We start from the raw sequence: 19052 nt of genomic DNA on the forward strand, positions 1-19052 counted from the left end.
ACAACAGAAACAAATTCAGTCACGCCTATCCTCCACTTCATCTGGCATTGAAAGTCAAAGTAGCAGTAGCACCTCCACCACCAGCAGACATCACCAGTCTACAGTTTGGGACTTCTTCAGTGTTAGCGCAAAGGCGGAAAACGTGGTCATTTGTTCGATTTGTAAAACATCAGTTAGTCGGGGTAAGCTTGGTACCAACTATGGTACTACCGGCCAGAGCGGCAGCTTTGCAGAAGAGTGCTGTTCACACTATACACTTGACAACAGACATGTGGACCAGTTGCCAAGCCCTTGATTACATGTGCATCACTGCACACTGGGTCTCTTTTGCAGGGTCTTTTTCAGGGGTTAGAGACAAGTATAGTGCAGTTGCTGACCTGGACACAGTTTTTCAAGCTTCTTGGAAACATGCAACATTAGCCATGTTTGCCATGAAGAAAAGTCATACTGCAAAAAACATTTTGGATGAGTTTAAAAGTAATGTCTCTGAATGGCTGCAACCAAGAAATCGCATAGTTGGTTATGTTTCCACGGATAATGGCAGTAATATAGTTAGGGCCATGCAGGACGGTGACTATTTCAGAGTGCCGTGTTTGGCGCACTGTATAAACCTGGTTGTTTCTTGAAAAATGAAAACCAAGTCAAGAAGTTACTGACCACCTGCCGAAGAATCTGCACACATTTCAGCCATTCTTTTAAGGCCCGGAAGGAGCTGAGGACCATTCAACATAAACGTAAAATCCCAGTCAAAGGACTCATCCAGGAGGTGGCAACACGTTGGAACTCAACCTTTTACATGCTTGAGCGTCTGTTTGAGCAGTGCATGGTAATCAATGACTATATCTTTACAGTCGGTTCTACTAATAATGACTTGAGGCTAGAGTCGGAGGAATGGCAGCTAGTTAAAAGCCTGACAGACATGCTTCGTCCTTTTGAGGTCTTCACGCGTGAAGTCAGCAGGGAGGACTGTTGTTTGAGCAAAGCATCCCATTGTTGCGCATGCTAGAGCAGCAACTGAAGGCAGTGTCTTCAACGTTGAGAGATGATGATGGAAAGCAAGCTGCATATCTGTTGGTGGAGAACTTATTAAGCCGCCTAGTTGCCAATGAAAGGCTTCAAAAGATACATACAGAACAACATTACATTTGTGCCACTATTCTGGATCCACAGTACAAAAAGGCAGTGGCCAGCAAAGCATTCATTCCTTTTGATGAGGCAGATGTTTCAAAGTACAAACATTGGATAGCTGTGTCAACCAGACGGTTCGAAAAAGATCGGCAGAGAATTCAAGGAGCTGTCAGTAGTCCAACTGAATCAGCAGGTGATCCAGCATCAAGTTCCACTTCTGAATCTGTGGCCGAAGGGAGTCACTTTCCCTCACAGCCGTTAACGACACCAGCAGCAAGCCTATCATCATCCTCACCTGCACCAGGCCCAGCCATAATATTGTCGGAAGCGGATTGGCTAACTCATCAAGGGTTTGTTCGCTCCAGTGCTGAGAAGGCCACAGATGGTACGCAAAGTGGAGCAACCGTGGAGAACCTTGAGTTGAAGGTGCAGGCCTATCTGGATGAGCTAACACAGGTCTTTGTTCATACAAACCCATTGCTGTATTGGTACAGGAAAATGGCTCTATGGCCACTGATCGCCAACCTGGCTCTAAATTATTTGTCTTGCCCACTCACAAGTGTATCTTCTGAATGTGTTTTCAGTGCTGCTGGTGCCATTGTAACTTCAAAAAGGTGCCGGCTCTCGGCCAAAAATGTGGAGAGGTTAACACTGATAAAGATGAATCAGCACTTGATACCACCAGATTACAAAGTACGTGAATGCACGCAGGAAGAAGAGGACATCGACTTAGGTGACAGAAGTTCTTCTCTGTTACCTGACCTACTCCCGTCTCAAATCATGGAGTTGGAGGACGAGCTCTACTTCCCTGACACGAGCCCTGAAAATGACTTCCTTTTTTTTCGTCCTTATTCACTTTTATTCCTGTGTGTCTTTCTTTGTTTTGCAACTTTTACCACAACAAAACTATAATCACCTAATCACAACAAGTCCATCAGAAGCACTGTGTTCATCTTATATTCCTTATTGATTTGAAGGTGCCTCAGTCTGCATTCATGAGGTTCACAAGTTCACAACTCAATCATGCTCCTTTATACTCCTCCTCCAGACTCCCCCTATCCATTTCCCTCTGCGTTTAGGCCTTGTTCTGTCCCTGTCCTCAGCTGCCCAGCAAGTAGTGGCCAGCTGCTACGTTTAGGTTTTGGGGCAGTGGCGCAACCTGGACTTTGATGTAAGTTCTGTGCTAAGGTAATTTCTGCGAATTCTCCTGTGCTGCACCTCTGAATGTGTTGATGCAACATGTGTCTTGTTCTTACACCTCTGAATGTGTTGTTTATGCATCATGTGTTCTCCTCTGTTGCACCTCTGAATGTGTTTTATGCATCATGTGCCTTGTTCTTACACCGCTGAATGTATGTTTATGCATCATGTGTTTTCGTTCCCAGGCCTATACCCCTAAATGTACGCTCATATTTAGTTGGTTGTTTTCTCCTACTACAGGTGTTCCCTGTGAGGTCCTGTTTCCCTGCATAATATTCTCCTAAGGATGGTTAGGGTTGCATAGGTGGTACTTACCGGTTACCAGTAGTTACTGGTTGTGTGCTAAAGTGATTTATACTCTATGTTCTAAGTGCTAATTCTAAGAGTATTTCTAATTATAAAAGTGCTGATTCGTGACAGTGGTACAGGTGGCCCTGTCTTGTACATATCCCCTTTAAATTCTGCCCATGCCTGTTGGCACATTGTGAAGTGTGTGTTTTTATCTAATGTGTGGTGGTGTAATACAAAGGCACTTTTTTTTTATACATAACCTTGTGTGGAGTTTCCTTTGTGGTGGGCCTTGGGTGTTGTTGCTGGGGGTGCATGCGCAAACGCTTAACTCACATTGCCTCCGAGTTTAGCCTTACTGCTTGTGCTATGTTACCAAGGGGGTGAGCAGGGGTTATCTTGGCGCGTAACTCCCTTGTCCTGACGTGGAAGTGGTGGTCTCTGACTGACTTTGGCGCAAGCCCTGGCCAGCTAGGGATCCCATTTCTAACATTGGCTCATTCATAATGATGTTGGCAATGTTTTAGGGGGTTTGGTGTTCTTTGGTCCAGAATTGGCAGAATATTTGTATTTTTGGGTGTTTTGCGGGCGCATGTGTTTGGGTGAAAACTAAGTGAAAACTAGTTGTAGACCTTCCTTCTTCTTCTTCTTCTTCTTCAAAGAGCGCAGTGGTTCGATTTTGTTCTGCCTTGCTGAGATTCTTCTGAATCGCTGGAACAAGTGACTGTCCAGGTGAGTTTCAAGAGGATCAAAGTAGTGGAAGTGCTGAAAACAGCAATGTTTTGTGAAAAGCGCAATTCGCCATCTTTTGAATATACCAGTATTGCATGTTTTTGGGGGGCTTCTAGGTTACTGTGGGTGGGTTTTGGGGTCTAGGAGAGCACTGCTGGCACAGTCTAATGTTGATTGCATTTGTTTTTCAGGAAATCCATGGTGGAAAAGTTGAGTTATGACCTAGCTGCACAGCGTATTTGGACTGAATTGAAGGTAGGCCCATTTTTGCTTTTTGCCTGTTTGGGGGTGTTCTGCTTTTGAGCGGGTGGCTGCAGGGGTCTGGGGGCATAGCTCAGAAGGTCTAATATCGGAATTACATTTTGGACCAAATCAGAGGTGAAAAAGTTTTAGCGTTTTTGCTCACTTGCCTGTCTTTGGGGTGCTGTTTGGGGGCTTCTAGGTTTTTGTGGGTGGGCTTTGAGGTCAGGCAGCACTGCTGGCAAAGTTTAATGTTGATTGCATTTGTTTTTCAGGAAATCCATGGTGGAAAAGTGGAGTTATGACCTAGCTGCACAGCGTATTTGGACTGAATTGAAGGTAGGCCCATTTTTGCTTTTTGCCTGTTTGGGGGTGTTCTGCTTTGGGGCGGGTGGCTGCAGGGGTCTGGGGGCATAGCTTGGAAGGTCTAATATCGGAATCAAGTGTTTAGGACCAAATCGGAGGTGAAAAAGTTTTTAAATTTTCAGGCATTTTGCTCACTTTAGTGTTTTTGGGGGCCTGTTTGGGGGGCTTCCTGGTGTTTGGGGGTGGGTTTTGGGGTCTTGGAGCAATGCTGGGTATGGTTAGTTTTGATTACAAGTGGTTTGAAGAAAATCCATGGTGGCAAAGGGGAGTTAGGGCCTAGCTGCAGAGCGCGCATGGAGTGATTTTGGAAATTTGCCTGAAAATTTCTGTCCCCATTTTTGTAGTTTTGCTTTTTGACTGTTTGGGGGTGTTCTACTTGTTTCCGCCTGGGTTCACGGGTTTGGGGCCGTTGCTGGAAATGTCTAATACTGGATAAAAGTGTTTTGGATAAAATACATAGTGAAAAAGTTTTTCACTTTTTGGAGTTTTTGCTCACTTTTGTGTTTTTGGGGGCCTGTTTGGGGGGGATTCCTGGTGTTTGGGGGTGGGTTTTGGGGTCTTGGAGAAACACTGGGTATGGATAATTTTGATTGCAAGAGGTTTGAAACAAATCCATGGTGGCAAAGGGGAGTCAGGGCCTAGCTGCAGAGCGCGCGTGGAGTGATTTTGGAAATTTGCCTGAAAATGTACAAGTCCCCATTTTTGTAGTTTTGCTTTTTGGCTGTTTGGGGGTATTCTACTTGTTTCCGCCTGGGTTGACGGGTCTGGGGCCATTGCTGGGAATGTCTAATACCCGATAAAAGTGTTTTGGAGAAAATCGGAGGAGAAAAAGTTTTTGCGTTTTTGCTCACTTGCTTGTCTTTGGGGTGCTGTTTGGGGGGTTCCTGGTGTTTGGGGGTGGGTGTTGGGGTCTGGGAGCAACGTGGGGTATGGATACTTTTGATTGCAAGAGGTTTGAAGCAAATCCATGATGGCAAAGGGGAGTTAGGGCCTAGTTGAAGAAAGCGTTTGACACTATTTTTAACTTAGGGCTAGTTAAGGTTAGCAGTATTGCATGTGTTTGGGGGTGTTCGAGATTTTAAAGAAGAGTGGAACTCACACAGCTTGTTATTCAAAGGGTTGTAAGTTATAATGTTCTGTAGTGTGCTCGAAAAGGAGATCACTGTCTGGGCAAACAGTGAGAAATCCACAGGAACTAATACATTGCTCCCCCTCTTAGGGAGAGAGCACCTCTGAGCACAACTCAACAGTGTTCTTGCAACATACACAGTTTATTAAACTCACTTTAAATTCATGGCTTAAGTTGAATCACTGGATAGATGGTATTCACAAAATGTCTAGATCACTAATGCGTTGTAACACATAGTCACACATCCTGATGCATTTCGGGCCACGCCCTTCCTCAGGGGCTTACTCTACAAGCAGAAACAGAAATAAAACATATCAACTCTGTATCCTAGTTCTGACAGACAAAACTAAAATCTAACACATCTCCTCTTAGCACGGTATAAAATGACAGAAAGTGAAAAAGAGGAACTACCAATGAAAACCATGAGGTAAGCGGAATTACAATACCAGTGAAATTACGGAAGATCTATACTCTTCATGAGAGCCTTCTAAGTCCCAAACCACCAAGTAATCACCCTGTGGGAGTGACAAACCGTGTTCTGAAAAAAATATATATAAAAAAATATATATAAAAAAATTTGTGGTGCACGTGGTAAGATCAGATAACGTGTGATGAACGAAACGATATGCTGCAGTAAAAACACGTATGCTATGTTTAAGTTGAAAGTAATAATTATTTATATCCCTAACAAAAATAAACTATCCCGCAAGACCCGACTCACCCCCCACCTAAGCCCAACGAATGTCCATGAAATAAAAAAAGTCCCCAAAGTCCAAAAAACCCAACTCCCAATTCCCACCCCCCAAAAGTCTTTAAAAAAGGGGCAAGGGACAGTCTCGCCTTCTCTAATGCCGCCGGTGGTGTACTTTCTGGGCCAGGTGGTCATGCTCCTTGCGGAGGTTCTTGAGCAGGATTCTCAGCTTCTTCTGCTCCCGCTCAAGGTGGGACACCCTGAGTGTTAGGCTGTGCACGCGTGCCTTGCCCCTGCTGTGTGGGGCAGCTGATTTTTTGTCTGCTTGGCGGTGGCGGGTCGCTGCGGTACCACGACTCCGTAACGCTGGAGGCCTGCGCTGACTGGCTGACCCAGGGAGCATGGAGAAGGATGCAGCTGTCCCTGTAGATGTTGGGGTGGTCTGCGACTGCGTTTCCTCCTCCTCCTGGGCCAACAGCCGCCGATATTCGGTGACAGTCGCCTCCAGTTTCCTTTGCCCAGCCGGTCTAGCCAGCTCCTTCCGTGACAGTTTGGAAGGAGCATCTACATGAAGAAAGAAAAACATAGTCTGTACCAATGCTCTTTAATATTAACACAAAATAATTCGGCAAAAAGTTGTGTCACAGTAGAATTAGCAACTTGCAAGCACAGTACATAACATTTGTGGCCTGTATCATTCTAACCTCCCACTTCTTCAGCATTGCTCTAACATTAGTGGGAGTTTCAGGAATCAATTCTATGAGCACTATGGACTCAGTACATTAGAGTCGACTATGACAGTACACCAGTCTTATTCTTCTTCTTCTCTCTTGTTTAGCGAAATTGGTACTTAAACTTCTGGAAGCCGGCATAATGCCAGTGCAGTCAACTTGCATGCCATGATGACACAGGCTTGCGTTACTGTACCAGTCCAGTACATACAGGTGGTGAAGCTCTTACTTTTCTATTACGGGTGGCACTGAGAATACTCTGTTACAAGGGCTACTGATTAATTAATTTAACTTTCACCCTACAGTGCCACTGGCTACCAGAAATGGAAAATGAAGAAGATACATAATATGATTGTCTATCCCTTCACAGGATATATATTTGATTACATATGGGATGACTTTAGGTGCTTTGTTTTATATTGAGTGAACACTGATAGGCCACACATGAATGACAGAGTTGTACTAAAATTATTAACAGAGGTAGTGAGTGGCACCCGTAATCGCCGGATATATGCTGTGCGAGCAATACAAAGTACTGCTACTATTCATGGTAGTATTTGGAAAAATGACAACTTCTTTTTCTTGCCTTTCCTACACTGGAACGGACGTGCGGGTGCGGTGTTACATGCTCTTCAAAGTAACACTTAGTTCATCCAGTGACCGTCTACTCTCTCTACATACACATATGCTATCTATGAGTCAGATAGTACCATGATCCAGGCATCCATCCATTCAAACTATATGTCAATCATTCTTCTTCATGTCTCTCATCTGGACAAACCTTACGTTTTCTCACGGGGAGCAAATGTAAATGTAAATGTAAATGTATTGGCATTTATATAGCGCACTACTTACCCGTAGGGTCCCAAGGCGCTTCGACCGCTGCGAAACCCTTCCTGGCTTCCCTGTGAGATGGTCCCTTAATGGGTATCTCCAGGGTGAGACCAGGCATCCCCGGCGGTCTGGTGGGGCCGTTAGTGAAGATGAGGCAAGCTAATGCCCAGAGTTGCCGAGTGTGATCGCTGATCAGAGTGGGCACCGAGGCGAGAGAATTATCGAGTCTGCTGACCCTGGTCCAGAAACCTGCCGCGCCGGGAATCGAACCCTAGTCCCGGGCCGTCCTCTGCTCTCGGGTCTGCCGCCTCTAACCAGTGAGCCACACTACTTCACTATGCAGTCTGCAATCTCAATAATTAAGGAATATAAGAGCTTACCACTGCCCGCCACTACCATGGCAACCCGCACAGCAGTTTGGTCCGGCACTTGCACCGCCTCCTCCCCAGAGCTTTCCTCCTCCACCTCCGCGCTGGGCCCAGCACCAGAAGTTCCACCTACAAAGTACTTTTAAGAATGTTAGATGTCATAGACATACGCCACTCACTAGTATTTTGTCTAGGAATGAAGAAATGTGAATACCGAAAGCAACCTAATAATTTGGGACTGTCTACTCTAAAGTAAAAATGTCCCTTTTTCCGGGGAAGGGTGTTGTCTTGCTGCCCTTTTTGGCACAACTGATGAATGCTTACTTGCTTTTTAACATGCACCATTTTTCTCATAACAGACAGAAGCTTCACTTCTAAGAACAAATCATCATCATCACCACTAGGACAGAGGGACCAATGATTTAGCACCAAAAAAAAAATTAAAGTTCAAACCAGGTGAGGACTCGGCTCGCCCACAATAAATGTGTGAAATAAATCACTATAAGCACTTTTCCATTTTTAATCAACCGTACTTTATGTTTTATGATAAGCTTGATTTTAATAAATATTTTTACTTTTAATAAAGCTTTAAAACTTAAATAGACTCTGTGGTTTTTGTCAAGAGTGAATGAGCAAAAAATTTTGCAATTTGCAAGCATGAGTCCGTGCCTCTGACACTTCTGGACTCTGACTCCGTACTCTTGTCCTGCGTTGGATAATCATCATTGGGTATCAATCATCGATGAATTCGGGAGCTAAATGACTCTGCCACACTATCTAGTCAGTAACGAGAATGGGGGTTCTTCAAAGACTGATATCACTGAGGTATGTGGAAAGTCTACCTGCGCCTATCATAATTGATAAACAATGCACTATTTAGTGTCCATAGTTCTGTTTGTGCAGATTTGTCCCTGCAACAGTAGTAGTATGTATTGTCCTCCTATCCAAACCAAAGGTAAAGTACTAGTATCTTATTCTTTCTTGGTGGTCATTCACCTTTTTATTGTTGGTAATTGTCAAAGAAGCATAAACATTTAGAAGACTTGAAAAGACATTATGGAAAATCCCAGAGGACTGCACTCAGTGCATAGAGCTATTGCTGACTAGAATGGGAGTTTCGTTTTACACTTTTTGCCAAATGTGCAATCTTAGTTAGCTACACAGACAGACTAATAAGAATAATCTAGTAATACCACATGGAGTCATAGTCGAGGCAGGGTAAGAATTTAGATACAGTCTACAAGAAGATCCAAGACGATTTAGAAAAAATCGAATGAGGAACGCTAGGAAAAAATAGGTACTCTATATTAAAATTAAAACTTACCGGGGCCAGCAAAGGAGCCCTCGCCTGACCAATCCTGGCCTTGTTCAGCAGCAGCAGCAGCCTCCTTCAATGTCCTCTTGCCCCTGGGGGGAGCTGATGTACAACATGAAAGAAAGAAAGACCAGAAAACATGGATGATATTTGTCAACCAAATCAAACATTTCAAAAGAACAATAACAAAATATTTTGGCGAAATAGCAAATAGACAACTATTCCACGGGATATATTGACCTATCTCATGTGGTCTACTACGATATTAGTATTGCTTGATTTGCGGACCGTCGACTTGGAAAGTTATGTTACTCACTAAACAAACTACTAAAAAGGTTCGCCTAGGACTGGCAGGCAGCAGTCCGCAGCACGCGAAGTGACAGACAAAGTCCATCGTGCTTGCAGATCAGCGACAACAATAAAAAGTTTCCTACTACATTAACCAGTCATTAAAATACTCAAACTGTCAATCCACCACCACTATTTCTTCTTATTGCCAGGTGTACAAAGGAAGGACTGGACTTGAGTCTGTAGGGGCAGATTTAGAAGCCCATTGTGCCACTTTTGCTCCATTGTTGCGTCACTTTTGTGACGCAGCAGCAGAACAAAAGAGGCGCCATGGTGCGGCGTATATTAACAATGTGACGCATATGGGAGACGCATCACGTTGTAAAGCCCTGCGCCATCAGGGGGCGGTCCGGCGCAAGGGAGGGCGTTCCTGCACAGGAACTCATCCTAAAAGTGGCTGAGGGAAATCTACAAGATTTCAATCAGTCACTTTTAGGACAATGATGCGTGACTCAAACCCTGCGCCTGCTTGAAGCAGACGTACGGCTTGACGCAGCATTGGGGATATAGGGCACCCCAGAGCATTGCTGGAGCTGCGCCATCATTGCGACGCAACTCCAGCAATGCGCGGCGTTTACGGCACAGATGCACAACGCTTCGGTGATGTTTTGGGCCCATGGTGCGCCGCATTGTAAATACGGCGCACCATGGGTGGTGGTGGCGTGGCGCAAAATTACTGGCGCATCCCTGCTACTTTGCAGGGATGCGCCGCAATTAAAAATCTGACCCTTAGTGTCTAGCATTACGCAGTTCTTTAAACTACACTCATACATAATTTCTCAGGCCAATGAAATGAACACAACATCGAAAACAAATAAGCATAGTAGCAACGCTACTGAGAAGGAGAGCAGTGCACCTGAAATGCACAGAAGATTTTGAAATATAATTTTCCTACAATGTAATCAGCAGCATTATTGCTCTTGGTAAAAAACAAAAATTTGCAATATAATAACACACATAGCAGGAGAAAACAGAGTAGTGAAGAAATAGCTACTACTACTCACCAAGCCCGGGGATCTTGAGACCGAGCAGGTTGATCAAGTCGCGTTCCCGGTCCAAGAGATCCGTCCAACGGTGGGTGGCCTGGTTGTAGGTGCCCCAGACCCGAGAGTGTTGGTACATGGTCCGGCACACCTTCTCCCACCGCTTCCGGCGCTCCCAGATCCCGTACCCGCTAGCGATCTTGCCGCCTGCCATGATGGTCCTGGGGAGGCGGCGCTGAAAATAAAAAACTAGTGCGGCCACCTCCTCCGCGCTAAAGATCTCCCGGGCTGTGACCTGCTCCCCCCTCAAACGCCCGCACGGGAGCCGGGCACGGGGTGCGGGACCCTTCCCCTTCTCAGGATGCTTCCCGGCTCCCTTTACCATGGTCTGGGCAGAAAGGAAGGCAAATAAGAAATAAGAAATAGAATAGGGAAGAAGAAAAGAAAAGAGTTTTAAAAAGTAGTTTAAAATTAACCAAAAGTAGCAGAAGACACAAAAATATAGAGCTAGAAAAATAGAGGGATAGATAATAAGTAAAATAGATTAAAAAAAACAAGTAAAGGATGGCAGAGATTCAGAGAGGATACAGAAAGCATGCCCAGAACCATAGCAATGAATGAGAAACAAGATGGCCACGCCCGTTCACGAACGCGTGGGTAAGTTCGCGCGAGATTTCCCTCGCGATCACACGCAAACTTGTACTAGCGAGCCGCACACTTTGCGAGATTACACATAGCGCCCTGAAACGGAAATACGTCATGCAAACAAGATGGCCGCGCCCGTGAACAATCGTGAGGGTAACTTCGCGCCGTTGCGCTACAAGCGGCTCGCTAAAACGCACAAAACCTTGCAAACTAACACGCCGCAAAAAAACAAATCGCATAGTCGCACGAATTTGCGGCTTCCAAATTCGATCTCACACAAATTGGCGCCCCACGAATCCCGCGAATTTGCACAAAAACGAGTTTTGCAAAACTGAAAGCACTCAGCAGGTGCAAAAGTTCAAACTCGTCATTAGTAACCATTCCCTGTAGTGCTTCCTGAGGGGCCCCTCCAGAGTTCAGTTGCCTACTTGCAACTATTCTATGACTTTGCTCTGACCTTCACAGCAGGCTCATATAATAGCTACAATTAGGCCACAAAGGTCCTGTGAAAAAAAATTGCACTGCCACAAAAAGCAAATTACAGACAAGGAAGCAGGTGCCAGACTGGAAGTTTAAATTAAGTGACACATTAATCAACCCCAAATTAATTCATGTCAGTTGAAGCTGGGCAGGTGTGCTTGCTTTTCCCCCCCATAATCTACAGTGATGAACCAGAGGGTGGCAGTGATGTACCAGAGGGTGGCATGGGTGAACCAGAGGGTGGCAGTGGTGAAACAGAGGGTGCTGTGAACCTGTGATGATGAAGCAGATGTAGAAACAACATAGTCGCGACCGTTGCGAGCCGACAAGTAAGTTCGCAATTGCGAACTGGTACAAAACCCCTGCGAACTGGCAGAAACCTTTGCGAACAAAAAAAAAAGAAAAAATCCGCCAATTTGCGAGAGTTCGCGGATTTTGCGGATTGCGAATTTGCGAATACACAAATTCGCGAACCGCGAATTCGCAAAAATCGCCCATGATTATTTTTGATGGTGTTAGGACTCTAGGCACTTTACCACAGCTGATCAGTGCTAAAGTGAATATGCTCTACGTGTAATTTGTGGTTATTATTGGTTCTCAATGATTAGCATATTTGATTTACTGATACGTCCCTAGTAATGTGCACTGTGTGGGCCCAGGGCCAGTAACTCAAATGCTACTACTGGGCTTGCAGCACCGATTGTGCAACCCACTCATGTAGCCTTTCAAATGTATCTCAGACCTGCCACTCAATGGTTTGCAAGCACAGTTTTAAACTGCTGTGTCGACATGGCAAGTGCACCCACTTGCCAGGCCCTACCCTTACCTTCCCTTTTCTTACATGTAAGTCACCCCCAAGGTAGGCCCAGGGTACCCCCATGGGCAGGGAGCATTGTATGTTAAAGGTGGGACACGTACAGGTGTGTTTTACATTCCCTTTCACTATTGCAAAGACTATCACTCCCATAGGCTATTATTGGAGCTGGCTTGTAATAATCCACAAGTGTGACTTTCAATCAGGAACAAAGCCACAAGTGTGACTTTCAATCAGGAACAGCTATAGATTTGGAGTATGGGCTCTCTGAATTCAGAATTTATTAACATACCTTTTATAAAGGAGGTTTTTAAACTGAGTAATGAAAATGCCACGTTTTGAAAACAAACTCTTGGTCAACCTTCATGTATGCCTCTCCCTGCTTGTAGATTAACTGTCTGGTTTTAGACTGACAGGGGTTGTTTGTGCATTCACTACAGACACTCACACAGTGGGAGCTGAGATGTGGCCTGCATATGGTGATTGGCCATCCTGGGCTAGAGTGGTGGGAGAAGTTGTCACTGACACCTGAATAGGCTGTGGCTGCTTTTCATAATGCTGTCTCCACTTCCAATCAATAAATCAGGGGTTTGTAGAGCACGCTACTCACCCGTGAGTGTCTCAAGGCGCTGGGGGCGAGGTGGAGCAGGTCTAGATCAGTCAAAGAGCCATGTCTTGAGGTAATTCCTGAATGTGTGCATTGTCGGGGAGCGTCTGATGTTAACAGGGATCTTGTTCCAGGTCTTGCGATGTAGGAGAAGGCTCTCCTGCCGGTTCTGTTTCTACGAATGCGGGGGACCTCTGCCAGGGCGAGGTCGGCAGAGTAGAGGTTCCTCTTGGGTACGTGCAAACAAACTCTGTTGTTGAGGTATTTGGCTCTAATGTTGTTGAGGGATTTGTAGGCGTGGGTGAGGAGTTTGAAGGTGACCCTCTTCTCAATGGGGAGCCAGTGGAGGCTTCGTAGGTGTTGGGTCAGGTGCTCGTGGCACGGTGTCCCTAGGACGAGCCTGGCTGCGGTGTTCTGGATGGTTTGGAGTTTGTGTGGAAGAGTTTTATTGCTTCCGGCGTATAGGGCGTTGCCGTAGTCTAGTCTTATGGTTATGAGTGCGTGGGTGATAGTCTTTCTGCAGTCGGGGGGATCCATTTGAAGGTCTTATGGAGGATGCGGAGGAGATAAAGCTGGTGGATGCGATGGCGTTGATCTGGCGGAGCATGGAGAGGGAGAAGTTGGGTATTATGTTGAGGTTCCGAACGTGGCCTGTCGGAGTGGGTGGGCTCCCGAGGGTGGAGGGCCAAAAGGTGCTGTCCCAGGCAGAGGTGCAGGTTCAGAGGATGAGGACCTCGGTCTTCTCACATTTGAGTTTTAGGCAGCTGTCCTTCATCCAGGTAGTTTCTCATTACTTCCTGGAAGCAGAGTCTGGTGTCTTCTGGGTTCTTGGTGAGGGAGAGGATGAGCTGGGTGTCATCGGCGTAGGATACAATGCTGAGTCCATGCTGTCTGACGATGGTGTGATGGGGGCCATGTAGATGTTAAGTTATATTTAATTTCTAGAGTGCACAGCTACTCGAAAGTGTCCCGGCTGCTGAAAGAACACAATGTACCCAAAACAGAGGCTAAAACAACAATGTTTTCAGCTTTTTCTTAAACAGTAATGGGTCCTGAGTGGCTCGAAGAGCCAAAGGCAGCATATTTCAAGCTCTGCTGGCTTTGCGCACAAAGGAGCACCCGCCAAGTCTTTGGTGGAAAAACCGAGAGGTCTGCATCAGCAGCTGGCCAGCTGTATAAAAAGCAAACCTCTTCTGCAAGTAGATTGGGCCCATCCCATAGAGAGCTCTATGTGCAATAGATAGCAATTTATATTTCAGTCGGGATTCTACTGGTAGCCAGTGTAAAGAGCGCAAATAGGTGCGCACACTGTGCCTGGATGTTAGGCCCAGAAGCAATATGACCGCTGAATTTTGAAGAACTTGTAGTTTCTTGGTAAGGGAAACCGGGCTGCTGACCAAAAGGGCATTTGCGTAGTCCAATCTGGACAGAAGGGCACGGACCATGGTTTCTTCTGCACGACCAGGCAGAAGGAGGAGAAGAGCATCAGGCTGAGTGATGACCCTTGGAGAACTCTGCAGTTGATGTCTGTCACTTCGTAGGTGGGTTTAGCGAACTGCTGAATGACGTTGAACAGTTCCTTGACATTGGATTCGTTGGTCTTGACTTTCTCTCTAATGAAGGTTTGTTTGGTGTCCCTTATACTCTGGTGGTAGTCTTTCGGGCACTCTTGTGGTTGTTCCATGCTTCTGTGGTCTTCTGGTTCTGCCAGGTTTACTCCAACCATCTGCACGAGCGTCTGACTTCTTGGAGTTCTTTGGTGTACCATCCGGCTTTCAGCTGGCGTTGTTTGGTGGGGCGGCGGAGAGGTGCAAGCTTGATGGCCCAGCAGGAGACCCAGCAGTGAAATTCCCTGGTTGCGGAGTTGGTGTTGGTTATGGGATTGGGGGCATCTTGGAGGAGAGCAGGGATCAGGTGTACCTCGGTGGCCTTAACCCACTTCCATCTCGGCAAGCTTGGGGCGGGCTTGGGTGTGGTGGTGGTGTTGAATGTGAAATGGACGCAGTGTTGGTTCGTCCAGGGGGGCTGGGTGGTGTGGCTCCCATGAATATGGGGTCGAGGGTGTGACATGCTCTGTTGGTGGGAGTGCTGACGAACTGCTTCAATCCTAGGTTGGCGAGGTTCTCAAGGAGTGTGGTGGAGTCGGGTTGTGTCTGTTTTTGAGGTCCCCGAGCAGAATGTAGTCAGTGGAGGTGTTGGCGTGGGGTGCAACGAGCTCGGCTTGGCGATGGTGGTTGTGGGTTGGGCACAGGGTCCTGGAAGTCTGTAGATGAGGGTGCAGCGTAGCGTGGTCCTTGGGCTGGTCTGGATCTGGAAATGGAGGTGTTCCTTGTTGGAATGTGGGTTGCTCGGACTGGATGAGGAGAGTCAGAGGGGGTCTTGTGTGTGATGACAAGTCCTTCTCCCGGGCGGTGTGGGCGGTCCTTCCTCTGGATTTTGTAGCTGTCTGGGATGGCTGTGGCAATGTCTGGGCCGGAGGTGGATTTGGTCCAAGTTTCCATGAAGAATATGTCTCTGGGTGAGAGGGTGTCGATCAAGTCCCAGATCTCTATGATGTGTCGGTGCAGGGAGCGCATGTTGAGAAGGATGCACGTCAGGGTTTCAGTGAATCGTGCAGTAGGCGGCCCTTCAGCGGCTGCGGGCGCCTTGTCGATGGTGAAGGATCTTCGGCAGTGTCTGTACAAGAACTGCCCATGGGTTGTGTTAGGCGAGGATCTTACACAGTCGGCGTGGCCTCCGGGGTTGAGAGTGTGGAGGGTGGCTGAGTTGTAGCAGTAGGGACCAGGAGAAGCAGGGTTCCTGGCGCAAGTCAGGTCGTGGGTAGACGCAGACGGGTGCAGATTGGCTTGCCGAACACATGACCGTGCAGCGGTCACCATTAGTAGGGGAGGGGGCAGGAGCAGAGGAGTGGGAAGTGGGAGCGGGGCTCAATTGGGGATTGGGGCCACAGGGGTAGCAGCGTTGGGAAAAGTAAGAACAGGGGACGCGGGTGAAAAAGGAACCACAAAATACAGTAACAGTAAGAAAACAATAAAACAATGAGCATCAGTCAGGCACAATTAAGGAGCAGCAGGGGAAAAATACAACAGAACGTAATGGTGCAGCCTCGAACCCTGGTGAGAAAGGACTCAGACGCGGGTGATCCGGCTGATGTGCGGAGATGCTGGGGAGAGTGCTACCTTGGACCAGTGGTCAAGGAATTACGCACGCTCCCCCGCAGCAGTCGCCATTAGTAGGGGAGGGGAGGGGTGGGAGCAGAGGAGTGGGAGGCGGGAGTGGGAATAAATCAGGAACAGGGCCACATTGGCAGCAGTGGCGGGAAAATCAGGCAGAGGGGATGCAGGTGAAAAAGGAACCGCAAAATACAGTTACAGTAACAGTAAGATAACAATAAAACAATGAGTAACAGTCAGGCACAATTAACGATCAGCAGGGGAAAAATAGCACAGAACATAACGGTGCAGCCTTAAACCCTGGTGAGAGAGGGCTCAGACTTGGGCGATCCAGCTGATGTGCGAAGCTGCTGGGGAGAGTGCTTCCTTGCACCTCCTGTAGTAAAACTGGACCAGGGAGAGCAGAACTAGTGTTACTGAGCAACAGAGACTTTCTGAACAAAGATGTCAAAGGTAAAAAGGGTAGGAGTATTAGACCTAAAACCCCGGAGCTTTTGATTACTTCTAGAATCAAGAGGAACCTCTGCCAAGGAGAAGAGCTGAAGAGCTTTGAGGAGGAGGCTGTCTGTTTGCTCTGTTTTACTTTGCTGGGTTGACCTGCAGTTGCTACTTCTGCCAAGGAGAGGACAACTAATGAACTTTGCTGTGTTCTGAGGTCCCAGGGACACAAAGACTTCACCAAAGCTTTCCTGAACTTCACTGCTAGGAGTGCCTAGTCCAGTTCAGTGCTTCTGGTGGCTGTTTCTGCTACAGAAAGTTGTGAAGAACTAAAGGAATCTACAAAACTGACACTTCGCTCTACTTGCGGGTAGATTTTCCAACACATCACCTCCGTGCGGGAGAAATTCCTGACGCACAGTCCTGTTCGGCCAAAGAAATAAATGCAACACCTGCCACCGCACACTGACTCCATGCAGGTCTTGCTATGTGGCAAAAAGATAAAAGAATTGATGCATTACCAGTCAGCAGATATGGAAACCCATGCAGCGCCCGTAGTGCCAGAATGTTATCATGCATCGCACCTGTGCAGTACATTTTCTGGACGCAACACCTGCTGAGTGGAATCGCCTGGGAAATCGACGCATCACTTCTCCCTACAGTCTAGATTTTACGCATCACATCTCCTTTGTGCAGCAGAACTGTCACATCGTCTCCCCACGGACTCAGGAATTGACGCATCGCTGTGTTTTGTGATGCTTCCCTCCTCGGCGACTGTTTTGCCTTATGGATTTTGACACATTTAAAGTACTCTCCGTAAACCTCACACATATATAGATTGATATGGACAGAATTGCTTGAAATCTTTTAAAAATCGTGTTTTGAATTTAGTATGTTGCATCTTTTGTTGTTTATGTCTTGTTTTATTTAGATAAAGGTACTTTGTAAACTGGTGTGGTGTCCATTTGTAGTGTATTAACTGTGTCAATGTGCGTGTTATGTACAAATGCTTTATAGATAAGCTTGTCTGCTCATGCCAGGATACCAAGGAGTTGAGCAGGGGTTATGTAAGGGTGCAAGCCACTCCCTAACTAGAGTCTCCCATTTTCAAAACAATCGCATCAGGGGTGAGGTGGGGATGGTGTCCCAGACTTCAGTGGCCTGTTTGCAGGGAGGTCAGGTGTTGAGTAGGAAGTATCGGAGAGGTTCTGAGGGTGTTGCGCTTGAATCTGTGAAGGTGGGAGGCCCTGAGTTGCAAGTGAAGAGACAGTGGTGCCAGGTAAATGGCCCAGTGTGCCTTTACAAGTTCTAAACTGGCTTGCTTTGCAAATGTGGCACTATTTTAGCTATGTATCACTCTAATGGGGGGCATTTTTAAACTGAGGCGTAAGCCTACTTTCTGCCCTAGTCAGACCTATATGTTGTTGGCTATTCAGAGCAGTCTGTGGCTGTTTTAGCACAATATGTGTAAATTGTGCAATATTCTATTATGAATTCACAATTTAGTGATTTCCTATTTCACAATTTTCTTTTTTTTTGTTATTTCAAATCATGTTTATTAGGAAAACAAAAGAAGTAATCAAGGAATACTGATAATACAAATGATACAGGGTGTAGTAAAAAAAGAAATAAACATCATGAAATGTCATCGTAGAGATCAAGGATCATCTGAAAGATTACAGGCATTGAAACATATAGTAAACATATCCATGAGCATGTTATAAAATAAATAAAATACAGAGTGCAGAAAACAAAATGTGGAATACAAGTGTGCATATCATATACCAAACATAACAAGCATACCCCTTATGTTGCATTCAGGAATAATGGCATACATATAGCGGGTTCTTCCTAGGTTAGGATTGTACTTCACACATACCACGCCATTAAGCAGAGGTTCGGGAAAGTCTCAGTAGGCGTAGACATTGCCACAGGTCCTCATCAGGATTCACAGGGAGTAGTATAGCGTAAACAGTGGTAGGTAATGTATACCTTCTTTACCAGTGGGTCAGTTATAAGGATGCCCTTACGGAGGGTCAAATGAAAAGGAAGAGGCGTCTAAGGACCTCCACAGTCTTTTATTAGCATGCCAGGGGGAGGAGTGTAAGGCCTGATTATCTGCTCCTCTGATGCAAGACACCCACTCCTGCCACTTCTTAAATGATACTTCAGAGGCCTTCTTCCACTTGCACAGTATTACCTTGCATGCCAGGGTGAGCAGCAAGTCTAAAAATTGCCGATCATTATCATTGTGCAAATCTGGATCCAGGGCACCTAACAAAACATAAGCAAATTCCCTCGAGGGTTTGATTTTTGGGATATGTTCTATACAGTCAAATATTCTATCCCAATAGTTACCTAAAGAGGAGCAATAAAAGAGCATATGCGCTAAGTCCCATACATCCGGGAGGAATGGCGGTGTGAGACTTCTCTCCTCCGTAGCGAATAAAGTCTCATGACTTTGGGAACAGTTTGAGTGCCTTAAAAATGGATCTGAAGAGAAATCCAGAACTCAGAAAAAGTGGCCCTACCTGAGGAAATC

This window comes from Lissotriton vulgaris, chromosome 4_1, assembly GCF_964263255.1.
Source record: "Lissotriton vulgaris chromosome 4_1, aLisVul1.2, whole genome shotgun sequence".
Classification (NCBI taxonomy): Eukaryota; Metazoa; Chordata; class Amphibia; order Caudata; family Salamandridae; genus Lissotriton; species Lissotriton vulgaris.